Source organism: Cebus imitator, unplaced genomic scaffold (genome assembly GCF_001604975.1).
Source record: "Cebus imitator isolate Cc_AM_T3 unplaced genomic scaffold, Cebus_imitator-1.0 Scaffold406, whole genome shotgun sequence".
NCBI lineage: Eukaryota > Metazoa > Chordata > Mammalia > Primates > Cebidae > Cebus > Cebus imitator.
Genome location: NW_016107721.1, coordinates 2,659,647 through 2,679,602, shown reverse-complemented (window position 1 = coordinate 2,679,602; position 19,956 = coordinate 2,659,647). Strand labels below are relative to the sequence as shown.

The window sequence follows — 19,956 nt, the reverse complement described above, 5'->3', positions numbered from 1 at the left end:
CCCGAAGTGAGGGGGGTCACTTCCCGCAGAAGCTTGAAGATGAGGTGCTCAATCTGCCATGTTTCCCTCCCCTGCCACAGACTAGATGTGCTTCACAGTGGAGGCTCTCTTGCCTTGGGTCCCCAAAGGAGAAGAATGCACAACAGATCCCCCCCGCCCCCAACCCAGACCGACATGGAATATGAGCTCAAAATGAATGTTTGTTGTGCTCAGTCACTGAGGTTTTGTTGTGTTGTGTTTGACAGCATTGCACACATTATAATATCCTGTATAAAATATCGTATGATCATGATGATGAGCAAGAGAGAGGGGAAGTGAAACAGGGAGAAAGTGCCCAGCATGAAGGTGCATTGTTGAGTTTGCTGCTGTAGGTCACGGGGGCTCAACTGCCCGAAACTTGGGGAAGCCTGCAGACTGCCTTCCAGAATATTCTGGCTAAAGGACAGACACCAGAACATTTATCCACAGGCTCCTTCCTCTATTGCTCAAGAGTTGCCCCAGCAGGGCTCATTCTCTCCCAATCTCACACTGAACTTAAAAGTGGGCTCCATGGGATTTCCTGATTTTGGAGAAGGTTCTAAAGCAGAAACTAAGGTGGAGACACTCTTCAGCCCCTTGAGATAGAACTTGCCAGCATGCAGAACACTACCCATTGCTTTTAGTGACATCAAAGATGAAGTCAGAGACAGCTTGAGGGGATATGACACAGGACACAGTCAGCATCTGTCACAGTTTGGCTTGCTGTGTTATCACTCCTCCTAGTTTGTGTTTTGAGAAGAGCCTGGGGGATGAGGTCACACAGCACTGAGGACGCAGACCATGAAAGCTGGAGAAAGGTGCTGCTTCAGGGACTAAAGGAAGGTTAGCTCTGATGTCACCTTCTCTAAGAAGCCCTCTGGGATTCCCTCTACTGAAATATTTTTGCCTTCTTCTGAACTTCCCTCTGAACTCCCTTTCTGTCCCCAAGTAGAGCTCTCTGCTCTGCCTGTGACTTCCCATGAAGTTCCCTTACTAGAATGTCATATAGTTGAAGGCAGGACTTATTCTAGGTTCATATTTGTGGCCCTACTATGCCCAGCACAGTACTGGAACATGTAAAATACCCAACAGTTGTATTTTTTTGAGTTAAAGGACAAATGCATTTGAACTGGCCTGAATGAACCTATGCAGTTTTCTCTTCTCTCTCTCTTTTTTTTGTGAGGATCATTGACCACTAGTAATGAAAACAGTAAATATGTACACAGTTCTTACTGACTTGTGTCAGAAAGCACTTTCACAATCATCACTCTCATTCCACTGATGACAAAATGGTGGCCAAGGAGGTAAAATTACTATGCCAAGGTCACACAGCTGGGAATGACAGAATGAGGATTTGAACCCGGCAGTGCTGACTCCATTTTGAGCGTTTGTCCTTTCTGTCAGGGAGCCAGTAGAAAACAACACACTCCGTTGAATTTAAGGCCCTCACCAGCTCTGTTCAAGCCTAGAGAACTTCCACCCTGCCTGGCACCATCTGGTTAACATCATAGTCTCAAGTTCGTGTTGTGACCCTACCATGGTCCATCATATCCAGGCAGTCATTGGGAGGAAGTGGGAAGCACAAGCTCCTGTCTCTCTACCCTGGGAGTCATGATCACCTGATAGTAGCCCAAGGCCTCCTGAGAAACCTGGGTTCCTGCTCATGATGCCATCCTGGGGGAGAAACAGGCAGAGAGAGTGACATGAGAGCAAGGCTTACACAACTTGAAACTCTGTAGAGGGACAGTTTGTATCTGCTAATGGTTCCTTCTAACTACTCCATCTCAGCTCAGTCTTTACTTCCTTGAGGTAGGCTCCCCTCCTCAACTAGATCTTGCCAAAGCCCTTTGTTAAAGTCTTCAGTGACACTGAGTTTTTCTCCTTTGCAGCAGTTGACACAATTGCAATTTTACATAGTTTTTCATGAATTTAACTTATAGTCTCCTTCACAAAGCTAAAAACTCCACAAGAGCAAGAACCATGTCTGCTTTCCAACCATCTATCCATCCAACCATTCCTCCACCCATCTATCCATCTATCCATGCATGGATCTGTTCATTCATCCATTCATCTATTTAAATGTTCATTCATCACCATTTCTCCTTCCATCTATCTATCCATCCATGCATCCATCTACTTATTCATCTGCCTTCTCATCCATCTATTCATGCATTCATCCATACCTCTATCCATCCATCCATCCATCCATTCATCCATCTGCTCTCTCATCCATCCATCTATGCATCTATCCATGTATCTATTTATTTCTCCAACCATGAATCTATCTGTTCATCCATCCATTCAACCCTCTCTCTGTTCATCCATCCATCCATCCATCCATCCAATTGGAGAGTTTTTTCCATCCAATTGAAGTGATTCTGTCTTCTCATCTATCTAACCATCCATCCATCCATTCATCCATCCATCCACCCATTCATGCATCCATCTATTTATTCATTCATTCAACCATCTGTCCTCTCATCTATCTATCCATTTATCACAAATATATTAAGTGCCAACCATGTGAGAGGCACCGATGAGGTTACTAGGGAAATTCAGTGAACAAAACAAAATCTCTACATGTATGAAATTACATTTTAATAGAGTGAGAGAAACAATAAATAAGAAGTCAAATAAATATAGACTCTGTTAGGGACAATAAATGCTATAAAGGAAATGAAAAAGAAAACAAAGTTGGGGAGAGTGATAGGCAGTGGGACCCCTTTGCTAGGACCTCTAAGAAGCCTAGATTGTCTCCCAGAAATTTCTCCCAAAGGACAGGAATTCCTGGCAGTAACTGGTCACCAGCTGGCAGCCCACTCTCTCTGGAGATCCTTAGGCTCCTGCTTTTGTCCCCTTCTTGAGAAAGCAAAAAGTGGAGAGAAATAAGGAGTGGAATTCTCAGTATGCAGTCAACTGCATGGCATGCAGTGGGCAGTCAATGAATATTAAACAGAAGACTGCATAGGTGAGTGGATGGATGGATGAAAAAGTATCATAGGGAGATTTCTGGGTGGGCTGGAGGCTGAGGACAGCCCTGCCCCCATCTAGAAGAGGTAGGCATGGGGAGTGTGAGTTCCTCACTTGGACGTTGGCCTGCTGTCTATGACGGATGCTCTAGGAAAGATGAGGCAGTTTCAGGTGGCACCTAGAGGACTCCCCAAGTCTCCTGAAGCCCCCTCACACTCAACCTCATTTCTTCACAGGTATGGAAGACAACTAAGCCTGACCCCAGGGTTGACATCCTGGCCCAAAGCCTAGAAGCAAGGGGTTCGGTCCCAGGATGAGGCTCAAATCTGGGAGACTACAGAAATTCCTCTTCCTGGATCCACTTGTAGCAAAAGCCCAACTGGAATCCAAAGTAGAAGTTAATAAGCAAGCCACACTGTGTACTTAATGAAGTTTTTAAGTCAATTACGAAAGTCTCATTGATCATTTGTTAAGGTCTTGGAATCTTTACAGATTAATTTTATTAAAACCAAAACAACTCACAGTCTGTTAACTCCATAAATGTGTTTTAAATTTATTTTTGAAAGCAACAATAAGGAATGTGTGCACGTGCGTGCACGCAATTCAACATCACCAATCTGAAACAAGCTGCTCTGCATTTGAATAGCACCCACCTGCCCATTCACAGAAATGCTGTCTGTTTCTGTGAATGCCAGTGTCAGTCCCCCTGTCCCGGGAGCAGCAGTGCCAGCACAGTTGCCCAGTGTATCTGATCCTCCTGGGAAGCAGGGTGGTGCCTCTGGATATGCCACTTGGCTCAGTGGCAGCTGTTTTGATGGGGCAGAATTCATGGCTGCTGACTGCAACATGCAGTGACAATGGGATACGGCTCATGTGAATGCCACCATCCTCAACTCCTGGATGGATGGATGAGAAGACAGAAGGCAAAAAGACCAAGGAATCAGAGTTTTGAGACCTTGCTAAGGAGGGACACCATGGTAGTCCTCAAATGCTAGCTAGGCTACCTGGGGAATCTGACAATGGTCTACGGATAGGGAAGGTCTGTTTTCTTTTATGCCAGTGACACAGGGAGAGATCCACAGGAGGGAGGCTCTGCAAGCCCCACAAAGTGAACTGCTCAGCCATTTCCACACTGGCCAAGTCCATTCTTGACTTTAGTTTTAGGCCACCTGTTTGGGGAATGATTCAGAAACCCTGGAAAGAGGCCAGAGGGAGGTGACAATCAAGTGAAAGTGTTGCAAAGCAGGATTAAAGGAGCTAAAAGTAGTTTGCACTTTGTGGGGGAGGGGGAGGGATGGAGAAAGGCTTAATAATAAGTAACCATGTTGAAGTCTGTGGAGGGTTTTTATAGGTCTGTGGCTTGCCAGAGTCATTTCCACAGATAAGAGTGGTGGACTTTTTATTCATTTATTTTGATGAAGCAGGAGGGAATTCAGTTAGACCCAAGGAAGCTGTCTTGAAGGAAAGATTATTTATCATGACAACGATCCTCTGATTGAGGTTGCAGAGTCTGTCCTATCCTGAGAATCCTTATGACTCTGTCTTTTGAACAATAACTGATGCCTTCACTGAGGACTGAAGATACCCTTTGAACTGACAATTAAAAAAAAAAAAAACCCTCTCTTCTTTTCTCCTATCTTATATTTCTGCATAATCACATTTCTCATAAGTTTAGCTACAGTAAAATTTTGCTTTTAAATAAACTTCTTTGATCTGACTATATGCTTATTTAGGTGATTTGGAAAATACAAAAAGTATAACACAGAAGAAAAAAATTGAGACAAAATCACTGTTAAAGTTACCTCCTAGTCTTTCTTTTTGGACACAAATATATAATTTTTCTATACATTTCTTTAAAGGTTTCTACCTTGATTATTATTTTTATATTTTTTTGAGATAGTGTCACTCTGTCATCCTGGCTAGAATACAGTGGCATGATCTTGGCTCACTGCAACCTCCATCAGCCTCCCAGGTTTGAGTGATTCTTCTGTCTCTGCCTCCTGAGTAGCTGGGATTATAGGCATATGCCACCATGCCGGGCTGTAACTCAATTTTTTTTTTTTTTTTAGATGGAGTTTCACTCTTGTTGCCCAAGCTAGAGTGCAATGGTGCAATCTCGGCTCAATGCAACCTCTGCCCCTGCATTCAAGCGAAACTCCTGCCTCAGCCTCCCTAGTAGCTGGGATTACAGGTGCTCACCACCATGCCTGGCTAATTTTTGTATTTTTTTCAGTAGAGACAGGGTTTCAACATGTTGGCCAGACTGATCTTGAACTCCTGACCTCAGGTAATCTGCCCACCTCAACTTCCCAAAGTGCTGGGATTGCAGGTGTGAGCCACTGCGCCCGGCCAACTTTTTTTTTTACCCTAAGGTGCTGCAAAGTCATTTTTCCATGTAATTACAAACATCCTCTAAAGTTTTTCCACATTAAACAACAAGCTTTTCTTTTTGTCTTTATAAATGAAATACTGTACAAAGTAACACAAAGTTGAAATATTTCAGAACTACACATTGGGAAAAGGTAAAGGCCCCACCCTTCTCATAAATCCACCCCCAAAGAGAATTGACGTGGACAGTTTTGGGCACACACCATCATCTAAAGCTCTTTTGATGACTGTATAGTATCTGTTTACATGGCTGTACCACACTTGATTTCTGGTCTCCGTCAACTTCACTTATTTACTGTTTATTTGTTCACTTATTAAATCATGTTGAGCAGCTCCCCGTGCCCTGTTCTAAGTAATAATATAGCAGAGAGCTAAACAGACAAACAGCATGGCTTTAGGGAGCTTATACTTTAGTGAAGGAAAAGCAGACCACAATAGAGGAAAATGCACAGCACATCAGAGGGCAGTGTGTGTCCTGGAGAAAACTTGGCAGGGAAGGGCATGGAAAGTGGCAGTGGGGCTGGGTGGAGGGGCTGCCCCATGAACACTTGTGCCTGGGCAGAGCTCCAAGTCTTGACCTCAGCTGAGGACCCCAGCTGCCTCCATTTCAGCCCTGTGACAGCCTTGCTCCTTTCTCTCTGGGACAGCAGTCATGGACTTCTAGTGCCTGACCTCAGCTTCTCTCCTGCCCATTTCAGTTGTCAGAGTTGAGTCTGGAGAATTTTGCCTCATTCTTTTTCTTTCACATGCAAACTTCCTGGGTATTAAAACGAAGGCCAGCCCCTTATTTTGCCCATTTTCTCACCTGCTCAGCGTGATCACAATCAACAACCCCAGCAGACTGGCTGAAACCAAAATCCCCACAAGCTGAGTTGAGTCACTCACTCAGGACTCTGATTCTGCCTCCTCAGAAGATGGCGCCTTGGACTGAGCCCCAGGAAATGCACCGTGCTGGCCTTGTCTATCCACCAAAGACCCCAAAGGGCGTATTGCCTTCCCTGGGTCTGCATGAGGAATGCATTTCCGCCAGAACCACATCTGGGCCTCACCTAGCCTCTGACAGGAGACACCTGCAGCCCCTCACCCAGGTTACCCGAGGCCAGTCCCAGCTGCCTGGCTCCGGCCTTCCCCACTTTCAAGGACAGCCGGTGGCTCAGAGGGCCACCTGTTTGGGCAACAGAGAATTACTTGATGCTTCACTTAAAATCACCAAAGAATAAGCACATTGGAGCATTTAAACTTTGACAATTTGATACTTTTCAGAATACCTCCCCCGCAAAAAATCAGTTTTTAAAGCATTGAGACAAGGCAAAGATGCATAAAAAGCTGACTGTCTTCATCACCTCCACCCTCCCTCTGCGTACCCAGGCCTGGGCTGGCGTGAGGCTCCCACATGGCTGTGACAGATGTGTGCGGACTTAGGAATTTTGTTTTCATGAAGATGGAATTCTGCTTTCTAAATTTCTCTCAACCTTTCTTGCTTTCTGTGCTTGATGGCTCTACAAGTCAGAGAATCTGAATCTACTTCAATTTTTTTTTTGGACATTTATACATACCCACATATATATCATTTGCACATTTCAGATCTTATTACATATGCTGTTTTTGTGCATAACTTTTTTTCAAACTTGCTTCCTCTCACTAGTTTCCCCACCACCCACCTCCCAAATTGAGGTTCACCAAATGTTTGTGTCCTTCTCTCCTCTATACTGTGCTCATATAGTCATGTACAGATACACAAACATAAATGCCCATCCAACATATAGACATATTTTATTTATTTTTGAGACAGGGTTTCACTCTGTTGCCCAGGCTAGAGTACAGTGGTGAAATCACAGCTCACTGTGGCCTCCGCCTTCCCGGGCTCAGGTGATTCTCCACCTCAGCCTCCCAAGTAGCTGGGACCATAGCCACACACCACCATACCTGGCTAAGATATATTTTATATGCATCACTGCATCTTGCTTTTCTCACCCACCAATATGTCATGGAAATCCCCCAAATCAAATAATGGGCCAGGTGCAGTGGGTTAGGCCTGTAATCTCAGAACTTTGGAAGGCTGAGGCAGGCAGATCATTTGAGGTCAGGAGTTTGAGATCACCCTACCAACATGATGAAATCCGCATCTCTACCAAAAATACAAAAACTTAGCTGGGTGTGAGATTACACACCTGTAATCTCAGCTACTTGGGAGGCTGAGGCAGGAAAATTGCTTGAACCCAGGAAGTGGAGGTTGTGGTGAGCTAATGCCACTGTACTCTAGCCTGGGTGACAGAGTGAGACTTCATCTCAAAAAAAAAAAAAAAAAAAAAAAATCAAATAATGGAGCTCTCATTCTCTCATAGTGGGAACTAACCTGAATTTATTTGACCATTCTCCCGTTAATGGCATTCATCTTATTTTCTTTTTTGGCCCTGACAATACTGCTGTACTAAACATCCTTCTGTGTGTTTGTTCCTAGATCCATATCTTTAGGTCGTTGTGCTTCTATTTGCATGGACTCAGTTCCCAGAACTGAAGATTCTAAGACTTTGGGAAAATTTAAAGTTTAAAAAATTTAAAGAAGAAAAATAAATGGTGCCTGTGATATAAGCCCTATGCTCAGAGCTTGGGAGGTTGGGACATTGTCCGTGGTTTAATTTTTTCATCCTCCTTCCTACGTGATTCTAAGTGTTCTTTCTGCCTCCTATGGTTAGAGTCAGGGCAGTTTCTGCTCAAATTCTCACTGGAGCTAGTATAGGAAAAATTCTGCAGCAGGAGGCAGGGTCCCTTACTTGGAAATTCATCCAGCCTCTCCTCACATTTTTGTCTCCCCATCTTCAAAGCAATCTCGTAAGTGGGCTGCAAAGGGTTGCCATGGGACCCTCATGAAACCTTTAGGAGATGAAGGTTTGGGAGGCTGTGAGACATTATGCCCAGGCAAGAGCTGGACATTGTACCAGTGTGAACCTCCCCTCAGCTCCAACAAGGCCCTCCATCTCCTACCTATAGGTACTGCTGTGGCCTCACCAGAATATTTAGCTTCACTTAAAGCAGCTGTTTGCATAGGTTTTCTCTTTTCCTTGATGGAAAAAAATACTGCAATTGAGAGGAACAGGCATCTTTCATTTTAGCATCAACAAATGACTGAGTCATGATGGGTGAGAAGAAAAAAGCACAAATGCTTAAGGTGAATTAGAAAACAAAATCTTTGTTTAAAAAAGGCTGATAGAATCTGAACCCATTCATTTGGCAATGTTGTTCATTACCCATGTAGCTGGACCAGTCTGAGCCTAGGGGTTGGGTAGGTTGAGGTCAGGCCAGTGTTCAAATACTGGTCCTGCATATACAATGGTCTTAGCCTGATATTTAGCTAATATAGAAAATATTTCATTCTCATGATTCTGGAAGCTGGGAAGTCCAAGATCAAGATGCTGGCAGATTCAGTCTGAAGAGAACCTACCTTCTGGTTCCTCGATGGTGCCTTCTTACCATATCCTCACATGGAAGAAAAAGCAAGAGAGTTCTCTGGGTTTTCTAATGTAAGGGCTCTAATCCCATTCATGAGGATTGTGCTCTTATTAATCTAATCACCTGTGAAGGTCCTCCCCTCTAAATACCATTCATTGAGGGTTAGGATTTCAACATATGGGGTGGGCATGGTGGCTCACGCCTGTAATCCCAGCACTTGGGAGGCCAAGGTGGGCAGATCCCCTGAAGTCAAGAGTTCTAGACTAGCCTAGCAAACAGATCACCTGAGGTCAGGAGTTCTAGACTAGCCTGGACATCATGGTGAAACACCATCTCTACTAAAAATTTTAAAAAAAAATTAGCTCGGGCTTGGTGGTAGGCACCTGTAATCTCAGGTACTCAGGAGGCTGAAGCAGGAGAATAGGTTGAACCTGGAAGGTGGAGGTTGTAGTGAGCAGATACCATACCATTGCACTCCAGCCTGGGTACGAAGACCAAAACCCCACATCAAAGAAAAGGTGGGCAGATTTCAACATATGAATTTTAAAGGGACATAAACATACAGACCACAACAAGAATGAAAGCTTGGCCAAGCCTCATGTGCGGAAATCTGGCATAATAACCCTTCTTCCCCTGTCCTGGCCCATACACATTGATTGATGCCATTGGTTTTTAACTCTGCTTGGCTAGAACCTGGAGAGAGGGAGAGACAGATGCAGGGTGAGGTATATTTGCTTTAGATCCAATTGAGAAATGCTTAGTTTCACTGAGAGGAAAAGTGATTCCATGCAGTCGATTCCATGGAAAAGGTCCCTGGTACATTTATGCAAATCTCAGAGATGTCACAGGACATCATGGAAAGAACAGGGATAAGTGAGGGAGCCTGGTCTCTGATCATGGTTCTGCCAGCAAATAGCTTAAAGACCTTTGTGCAGGCATCTTACGTTTCTGGGCCTCAGTTTACCTGCCTGGACCAAAACCATTATACTAGATACCTTCTGAAGCCACTCTCAACTATGAAACTCTAAGGAAATTTTTTTTTAAAAAAATGTATTTTCAACATAACAAAAAAAATTATGCTTTTTAAACAGAGAAATCAGAAAATACAGGCAGGCCAAAAAAAGAAAATTGAAAAAATATTAAATCTGAAATCATATTTCTAAGCAATAACATTATTAGCAAACTTATATACAGCCTCTTAGGCTTTTTAAAATAGGCATATATATCTCTTAGTATTTACAAATAAAATATGTACTTCTAGTAAAAAAGGGATCATTGTATATATATATATATATATATATATATATAAAACATTACAATGTAGCTGTTTTAACTTAACGTGTTATATGAGTTTCTTCATGTTACTTTCAATTTTATTTAAAATGCTTGTTGATTTCTTTGATATATGCATGTCCCACATTTTATTAATGCTGCACATTTAAGATATTTTGTATTTTTCACTCTCATATATAATGTTGTGATGAACATCCTGGTAATTACCTCTTCTCTCACATCTTAAAATTGTATCCTTAATTGTGATGATTAGAAAAGTAGAAATGGGTGGTGTATGCTAAGACAGAGAGCGGTCAGAGGCCAGGCTGGGTCCAACGTGTATTTTGAGTGTGTGGGGAGGAAGGGGTGTCTGAGTCAAAACGCTAACCGTGATTTTATAGAAGGATATCTCTGCTTTAGGCTGGCTCTGCCTGTGTGTGGGGACAGGCAGGTCGCAGGTAAGATACTCACAGCAGTGTCCCCTGAAGACTCTACCAAGTGGGAAAGAACTCATGAGACATGTCCCAATTTGAAGTGCTCCAGAACCTGCAGATGCTTTCAGAGATGTGTAGAGGTGGTGTCGAGGGGGAAAGTGAGTATTCTTGTGTTGCCTGGAAATCAAGACAAGTTTCTTTGATAACAATTGCCACTCAGCCATTCCCTGAAGAAAAAACTAAGGGGTTCTCCTTCATTGACTCTTGGAATGCCATTTCATTGCCCTCCTCATTAGCAAAGGGGAAGAATAAAAATCACGGTCTCATAAACAAGTGCTTGCAAGATCACTGAGATAATACACAAAGAGCATTTGAGTGCTTCCATGAATTAAAAAAATGTGGGAGAATGGAGCCAGTTGAGGCCTGGTAACTCAGCAGATGTCAGTAGAGCTAGTTCTTAAGTGTGGCTTGGGCTGTGCTTCAGAGACAGCCTGTCTGTGCCCATTTCACAGATGGGTGCCCTTGGGACACAGGGGTCCAAGCGATGGATCCATCACTATGCAAGACAGCCGCAGCAGAGTTGGAAACTCATCCTTTGTCCATGGGTGATGTTTTGCTGTTGAAAGGTTGGAATGAGGTAACGTCTCAGAATGTCCTTTGTAAATTATAAAATATTATATGTCTATGTGAGAGATTACTATGACTTATAAAGCTAAGTTATAGCAAATTTTAAATTAAAATCTCAAATGGCCAAGCTGCAGAATACTAACTTTTCATATTCATTTTTCCTAACAGAACAATAATAGGAATTGAGAAGACAGATTGAATTCTGCTGTGGGATCTAAGTGCTTCTATGATGTTAACCCATTTAATCCTCCCCAAAAGTGTGAGGTAGGTGCTACAATTATCCCCAGCTTACAGATGGGAAAACCGGGGCACAGAGAGGTTAAATAATTTACATAAAACCATGCCATCTATATGTGCCAAGGCTGCACACAAACAAAAAAAATGTGTCATGTCCCCAAAAAGAGGACCTAGGTTTGACCTGACCATTAATGTGCTTCCAGAAAAATCTAGCCAACTCAGAGATTTGCCCCCTTTTTGCCAGCACAAGGCTGACCATGTTGGCTGGGGTCTCGCAGTGTTCCATGCTGGGGTCTCTTCCAGAACAAAAAGGGTTAAGCTGACCCATGACCTAAAGGACCCTGTGATATTTTCCTTCTGTGCCACATATGTAGATGGACTCTGAAGACGATCATCTCCCCTCAATGGAAATCATGAATTTTTATGAAGCCAGCCCAGAATTCCCAGAATTCAGTCGGGTGCACTTTGCAGACCCTAAAATGCTGTCACCATGGAAGGTTTCATTGCTTGCACCTGCTATAACATTTGAGGCATTTGAGAGGCAGTGAAACACATTTGCTTTTCATTTTATCTGACTTTGGAAACCTTTGAAGTGTTTAATAGTAGAGCCCAGGAAAGATCTCCGCCTCTTAATCATTTACTCATAAGGCACATTCTCGGCTGGTAGGCTGTCAAGCAGAAACTGAACTGAGCCCAGTTTTATTAAGTGTCACATGCCCAGTCACTGTTCATTAAAGGTGTTTTAAGGTTTGAATTATGTAATTTATGAGAAAAATAAAAATTCCATTGTTTTATTAATATGCAGTCCAGGATCTCTTGCTCATAACAAACTGGAGGGAGAGTTGAGCTAAAGGCCATGAGGGAGGCTGGAGGTGGCCTCCTGTGCTCCTGCCTCCCATGTCTGCACCGTCTAACCCCAGTGGAGCTCTGGGGAGGAGCCAGCTGCCACCCCAACCTGTCCTCCATGTCTCCCCATGTACACCTGATGTACAACGAAGTTGTGTTCCTCCTCTTTCCAGCTCCCCGTCCCTTTCCCAGAAAGGCCTAAGACAAACAGCATGAAAAAGAATTCCTAGAGTGACCCCAGGTCCCCTGAGTGTCACAGTCATTGAGACTCCTATGCCTGCCTCTCAGAAGAGCTGGGAGAGGGCTGGATACTGGTGCCTCCCTCGATGCCAAGCCCTCGGCCACCTGTGCTAGGAAAATGATTTCATCAAATCTTGACAATGCCTCAGGGGAAGGAATGACTGTCCCCATTTAATGGAAGAAGAAACAGAGGAGCCGTGGTCAGACCCCAGGGCTGCCCTTGTCCTTTCTTCTCAGGAGGCAGTGGCATCCTAAGCCCAGATTTGCCTTCTTGGAATCGTGTTGCTGGACATGCCAGGGGGTGTGGGTAGATCGGGCAGTGTGTGCCTTATCTGGACTTGTGGTTGGTTGCAGAGGCCCCCAGCAGGGTTAGCTGCCTTCACCAGGGACATTTTCCTCCTACAGATTCTAGGCACATTTTCCGAGCATTTACAATGCCCAGTTTACCAGGGGATTTGCAGGAGGGTTTGCTCCTGAGGAGTTGCTCTCCCCAACCCCCTGTTTGCCTCCCCAACTTCCGAACAAAGTTGGAGAAACCAGCCTTATCTGCCAGAGGGGGAGGCTTTGAACTCCTCCAGCAGCTGTTCCCTTCTCCAGTCTCCCTCTGACCATCAAATGAAGCACTCACAGGGGAAAAGTCATTTTCCAAAATGTGGACAGCCCCAGAATACTTAGGTCTTGGTTAGGATTTGTAAGTTAATGCAGCTGAAGGCATTTTCCACCCTCCAAATGCCCCCCCCTTTCCTGCCCACACAGAGAGAATCACAAACTTGATATTTGAGTATTTCTTTAATCAAGTGACTCATGTGTTACAGGTGCAAAATTGTACCAGGCTTTTCCCTTTTGGCTCAAATTTGTGAGTTTATTTCTTTAAAAGTGATCTCAGGTGCTAAGACTTTTCTAAGACCTCTAACAGGAATGGTGTAGTTTTAAGAACAGAGGCCCTTTAAAATCAGGCTGTGGTGGGGGCAGGGTATGGCTAGCGCTCAGCAAACTCCCATGTGGGAAGCTCCGTTCTCCCAGCCAACCCAGTATAAGAAAGGCCCTGTTTGCAGGAGGCGAGGTGGTAGGCCAGGTTTTACAAATTGACGTCAATCATTAATCCACTTAATTTTGAATTACAATTCAGCAGATATTCCGATAGTGCTGGCTGCTGGCAATCTGGTCTGTAGGAGACACTGCCTTTGATCTGCCAGTTCAATTTCCATTAGCAGTAAAAACCACAGACCTCTGCTGGGCCACAGGATGGAGAGTTCCGATGTCTCCAGGAGTCTTGTGGGAGCTCTAAGCTGCTTGCTTGTCCTAATGCTGAAAAAGATCTGGGTAACCTCTCCAGAAGGAGTCATCACAAATCTGTTAACTCATTAGTTCTGCACACATTTCCAGCATTGGGCTACGCACTGAGACACTGGAAGGAGTAGGCTATTTCAGCCACTTAGAGAGACAGTTATGTGAACAGGCAATTGTAGCTCACAGGCTTGATACATGCCTAAAGGCAGAAGTACAGGCAGCTGTGGGTGCTTTGAGGTGGGGCAATCAAGGAAGACTTCCCAGAGGTGGTGACATCTAAGCTGAGACTTAAAGCTAGAGTAGGAGGTAGCTGGGAGATGGGCAGAAAAGCACAGGCAAGCTGAGAAGGAACTTCTAAACCCTGGGAAAGAGTTTGGAATTTTGTCCAAAGGCAAGAGGAGCCATTGATGGGTCTTAAGAAGGTGTGGGTTATAGGAATAGATTCATATTCTAGAGGTCAAAGCATGAAGAGGATGGGAGAAGGGGCAAGAATGGAAGCAGTGAGACCAGCTTGGTGTATGACATTAACAGGGATACTGCCAGTGGGGGCATGCTGTTGGGGTGCAAGGGATATTCTGCCCTTACATCCCCCATGAGGAAGAGAAGGAACCCCCCCCGGGCCACTAAAGGCAGGCTCTATGTCATCTATCTGATTCTGAACCCACTGAGCCCCTCCTTAGAGGTGAAAACTCTCAGGGAAGTAGAGATAGCCAGGGAAAAAGAGAGAGCTCAGAAGACAGACGGAGGGCAGGGCTCTCCTGTCTTAAGTCTCATAAGATTTAATTAAACTATTGGATAGCTTTGGTCTTGGATTGCTTCAAGTCAAAAGTGAGGAAAGAATTTCCCTTGTATCCTACATGAAATAACTCAGAAAAAAAAAATTCTCTTATACTCCAGACATGCACCAGGTACGAGTTGGCCCAGGGAAGCTATGGACAGTTGTATAGGTTGGACACACGATCGGGTGGACATGGTGGGTGACCCTGGGTAGCATATAACTTCTGTCAAGCATCAGACCACCTTGGCCTCAGTGTAAGAGACTATATTTTCTTTCACAAAAATGAATTTAATGTGAATATCATGTATTGATTATTTTAAAAAATTAATTGAACACTTACTATGTGTCAGCTCTGTTGCGTGCTTTCACATGTTAGCTCACTTAATTTCCCCATCATTAGATCCGTTATCAATAATGGGAAAATTGAGGTTCACTGATTGTAAATCACTGGGGTCACACAGCTGCTAAGTGTCAGAGTTTGTCAAAGCGTGCCAGGTAAATCCAGCCATGGCTGGGACACCCTTTAAGGGTTGTGGGAGTAGAGAGGCATGGATTTGGGAGCTCGTGAAATGTCGGGCTCTGCAGTGGCATTTGGCAACACAAGCAAGCGGGGCTGTGGAGGGACCTGGGAGAAGTTAGAAGCTCTCTGTCTGCAGAGTCCTGCTCTCTGGCCCTGCCAGTCGGCAGCTCTTTTTACCAGGCTGTTTAATGGGAAGGCACTGTCCATAAGCTGAAGTAGCACATTCCTAATATCTGCACATCTTCCCACCACTTTGACAGTGCTTTTCACTCAGACAAATCTATTTATCTGCCTTTTGCAAGAAACCAAGTGAGGCGCTGCCTACAGGGAAAGCCTGGAGGGGAGAGGCAGTCTTTCCTGGCCCATCTCTAACCAGTGGGGCAGGAGCTGCTGAGAGTCAACAGGTTAGATGAGGCACATTGCACCTCTGCCATCATTTTCTGCTCTACAGGGATTCCCAAGGCCACGGAGATGGGAGGCTGACCCATGACAGACGATGGTAAATGTTGGCCCCAGAGAAATGGAATGAAATGGTAAGAGTGTTGCTTATCGTTCAGTGGGCACAAAACAAAACATTCTGGCACCATCTCCAAAAAGTTGACATTTAGCATCCTTTTAGGTGATGCATTATCCAGACAGACTGCTTTGTCCTGAGGGTGGCCAGAAAGAGAGTGGACCCCCCTTCTGATTTCATAGTGAGTTACAGGGGTGATGCTGGGCCTTGGGGGGCAGGTAGCCTGCATTCTGTGCTGAGCCGCTTGCCAGGCACCTTGGTTATTTTATGGAGCCCCTTGGCCATGAAGGCTACATAAAATAACCAAGGTGCCTGGCATCACCCACATTTTACAGAAAACACTGTGGCTTGAAGGGTGAACACATTGTCCAAAATATCAGCGGTGGAGTGGCATACTCACCCCTGACCCATTCCAAGAGGTGTCTTTTCCATGCAGCTGTGGGGCATTGCACAACAGAGAAGGTGAGGCAGGTAGGTTCTATTTTAGAAGACGTGTTGGAAAGCAAATTTTCATCATTTTAGATGGATTCTGTTATCCATAAAAGTAGTGTCTACTTTCTAACTTTCAGGACATGGAATATTTCCAAAATAGCCTAGTTGAAAATTCAACCTACCACCATTAGGATTTTGATCCAGAGTGGCATTTCTTCTGGAGGGAAAGGGAAACACACAGGAAAACTCTACCTGCCCTGAAATGAGAAAGAGGACAGGTCCTGGCTTGCCAAGCCAGGGAAGCAGATTTTGCACCATGGGAATTAGTTCCAAGTTGCCACCCAAATGCTGGGGGTGGGCACGGGGGGACCAAGCCAGGTGTCGCTTCCCTGAGGATGAGAGGTGACGGTGGATGAATGAGACAGGGGAGGTTTGGGCCACTCCTCCAGGCCGTGCTGCCTTTTCTGAACGACCTCCAACACTGCAGTTCTCCCTAATTCAGTGATTCCCCCCAAGCGCGGTCCATACACATAATCTCAGGAAGCCACAAGTCTCATACACACTTAAAAATATATGCAAATAAGTCTTAACCAGACAGCTGGACACATCTCTGTTGCAATGATAATTCACTTTGTTGTAGAATAAGACTTTCATTTTTTCTGTGTCTCAAATTGTGATCCAAGATGAATTAATTCTATAGAATCTGTGAGTTGTTTTTTCCTTGAAATGGAGTCCATGCATCGTTGGAATTTGAGCAAGACCATTTTTACATAAAATTATACACCCAGATCCCCGCGATCAGAACTAGTGAGTTACAAAGGGAGATTCTGGCTACCCCACTCCAGGCCACAGGCTGTGGGGTGATGGAAGGAAGGAAAATTTCCCAGCCCACTTGGCTCTTTTTGCCAGCTCTCTGTGAAGCCTAGCTTCAAACACGACAGAACCCAGCTGAGACAGCACGGCTGCCAAGCAGGGGAATGCAGCAGCGTCTCCAGAGACCCAGCACCACATTAAATGGGAGTAATTTCCAGACTAACCCCAAGTCTCTCTGGGGGTGGCTCCCGGAATATTACTGAGTCTCTGGTTTGACTGTCTTGGTCTGGATCATCACACATGTGCCTCCACTTTCATGTGCATTGTGAAACATGTAGACTGGGGGGCCCCGTGCACCCCAAGGATCTGCAGCCTTCTCCACCACTCTAGGGTTCTGGTTGGACATGGCTGCGGGGTTCACCATTGACAGTAATGGAAAGGCAATAATGGTCAAGCCAGTGTTCACTAAGGTCTCATTGTACCCTGTGATGTCGCTGCATCTTTGCTGCAGCCCAGTAAGGTGGCTGTTATAGTTCTCTTTCATAGATACACACGTCCTAGCAGGGGCCAATCACATACCAAAAATCTCATATACAAGGGATACACCGCACAGTCACTCTCTTGATTTTAAGCTGCTGCAGGAGAAGCTCCTACTATGTGCAAATCCCCGTTATGGGTGCAACTTGAGAGTAAAAGATTTGCTTAGCACAGTGGTTGTGGTTGTACAAATTGAGTGAGGCAATTTACCAAGAGCATCAAACACAGTACCCAGCACCTGCGGGGGGGGTGGTGAGGGGCACCTAAGTCCATCCATCCTTCCTCCTGTCTTCCCTCCAAGCGGGTCCAACAAACTACTGGGAAGAAACAAACAAAACTTAGTAACTGGTTTATGGAGCACATTAATTTCAGGAAGTTCTGGAGAAAGCCAGTGTTAGGGAAGGGGCTGGGGGTGGGGGCTGGCGTGGGTCGCCCTCTAGGCTGAGGAATTTGATTCTCTGGAGAGCTTCAGATGAAAACATCTGGGCCAACCTGGAGCAGACCTGCTCGATTGGAAGAGCTGACGGGGGTGGCGTCTTCAGATCATTTGTCTTTCGGCTCGGAAGGCGATGAACTCGGGGCCTCCTGAGCAATGGGCAGGGGGACAGGGAGGGATGTGCCCCTTCTGCTTTCTCTCATGCAGCTTCTAAGGAAATTCCATTGCATTGTATTTACAAGGCATCCACAACTGTCAGCTTCCTTGAACACAATGTATTTAATAAAAAGCCATTAAGCCCTGTAAAGCTGTCAGAAATCTAAATGACACTTGTAATAAAATCTTGTGGGTGACCTGTTCCGGTTAATCAGGCCCAGTGACATCATCACCTGAGGATCTGTCTGGTACCCAGGGCGTGAGGTATATTTAGACAGCTTTATGATGCACACGGATTTGAGTTATTAAAATTGTACAGTTTTGCAAGGAATTTGGGACTTAATAAAGCAACAGAGAAACTACAAAAGGAGCAATAACCTTCCAAAACAGGCAATCCTCCTGTGTGTTGGGGGCGTGTGCTCAGGCCAGTTGCTGGAGCCAGGTCTGATGCCAGGTGCTCGTATGGGCAACTTTATGTATCTATAATACATAGGTCTGGCATCTGCAAGGCTAGTAAATAAATTACATCGTTCCCAATGACTTCAAGGTGGTGAATTGTACTTAAATGTAGATTTATGGATTAATTCAGATTACAAGAAGATATTACCACCAATGGCACATTGCTCTAATAAGCCATTTTTGAGTAAATACAAGTTCTGGATTGTAAATATCTCTGGTCCTGCTTACCACCTGGACAGTTTCCGGGCCTCCAGCCCTTTCAGGCATAACTCTACTTATCTTGAACCACACAAAGCCTGGCTTCATGTAATAATCAGGACGAGATAGAGAGACAGACACAGACAGGGGATATCCATTTGCCAGATCGTCTATACATTTAGACCAATGGGTTCAATATCAAAAAATGTGTTGGACACAGGTAAATAAATCACACCTGATCTCCTGGCATAAACTGGCACAGCGTTCCTGATATTTCAGTCAAATTATTCCATTTGTTTCTAAAGATATTTTAATCCCACATGACCTCAAACTTCCCGTGAACCAGGGCCTGGACCCAAGGCCGCCCACGGCCTTTGCAATAAATCCGTTGTCTCCCTTCTTGGCCCTCAACCCAGGCCCATAGATCACCCCTCCCTGCATCTTGCTTCAATTACTCAATTAACTGCAGTAAAGTTCTTGTAGGTTTTGCAGATGTTGCTTTATTATCAAGGCCTCAGACGAACACGAGAGTTCAGGAGCCGAGGTTATAGGAAGGTTGCTGGGGGAAGGGCCAGGATGGGGCACAGGGAATATTCCCAGCAACTACCGGGGCCGAAGCTCTGGAGAGGGGCCTTGCGTCGTTCCCGGTGCTAGTTACATGCCCTTCCCTTCGCAGTTTGGGGAATTTGTGATGTTATCTCACTGAAAAACTGCTTGAGAGAGAAGTAGGTATTCCACCTTCCGATGAGATAATGCTGTGATTAACAGATGCATAATTGGGCCATTTATCAAGTGCAGGACCTGCCCCCAAGTCAGTGGGCTAAGTAAATTATTACCCACCTTGCAGGTGTTGGACTGACAGACCTATTACTCTTCCTGAAATGGTCTTCAGAAGACTTTATATGAAAAGATGATTTATTTCCACAAGGAATTCTATTGTGCTCGTATTTATCCAGAGCATGGCAGGGTTCTGCCCGGTCCCTCTTCCCTCGGGCACCAAAGAGGACTGTTGAGAATTAGAATCACAGAATCTGAGAGGGTTAGAGCCTGAAGGAAACTTAGAAATCAATTCACACAACCTGGCCATTTTATAGATGACAAAACCGAGGTATCAGCAGACTAAGTCAAATGACACAGCCAGTTAGCAAAAGAGCAAAGGTATTTCCCTCCTGTTTTTAAAAAGTGTGGTTTCTTGAGTTGACGTAATAGAATTCCTAAAAATCAAAAATTTAATTCCAAATAAGATTTTTTTATATCTTAAAGCAGGGTTTCTCAATCTTGGCATTATTGATATTTTGAACTCGATTTTCTTTTTTTTTTTTTTTTTTTTTTTTTTTTTTT

At 44.6% G+C, this 19,956-nt stretch overlaps 1 long non-coding RNA gene across 2 annotated transcripts in view; it reads right to left on the bottom strand.

Moving 5' to 3' along the window:
- Positions 1-1,514: 1,514 nt before the first annotated feature.
- The window catches only part of LOC108289604, a 38,394-nt gene continuing 19,952 nt past the window's right edge, over positions 1,515-19,956 (bottom strand). For both annotated transcript variants that reach the window (XR_001819236.2, XR_005196935.1), the window contains exon 3: positions 1,515-1,692. This is a non-coding gene — a long non-coding RNA (uncharacterized LOC108289604). The remainder of the gene's footprint in view (positions 1,693-19,956) is intronic.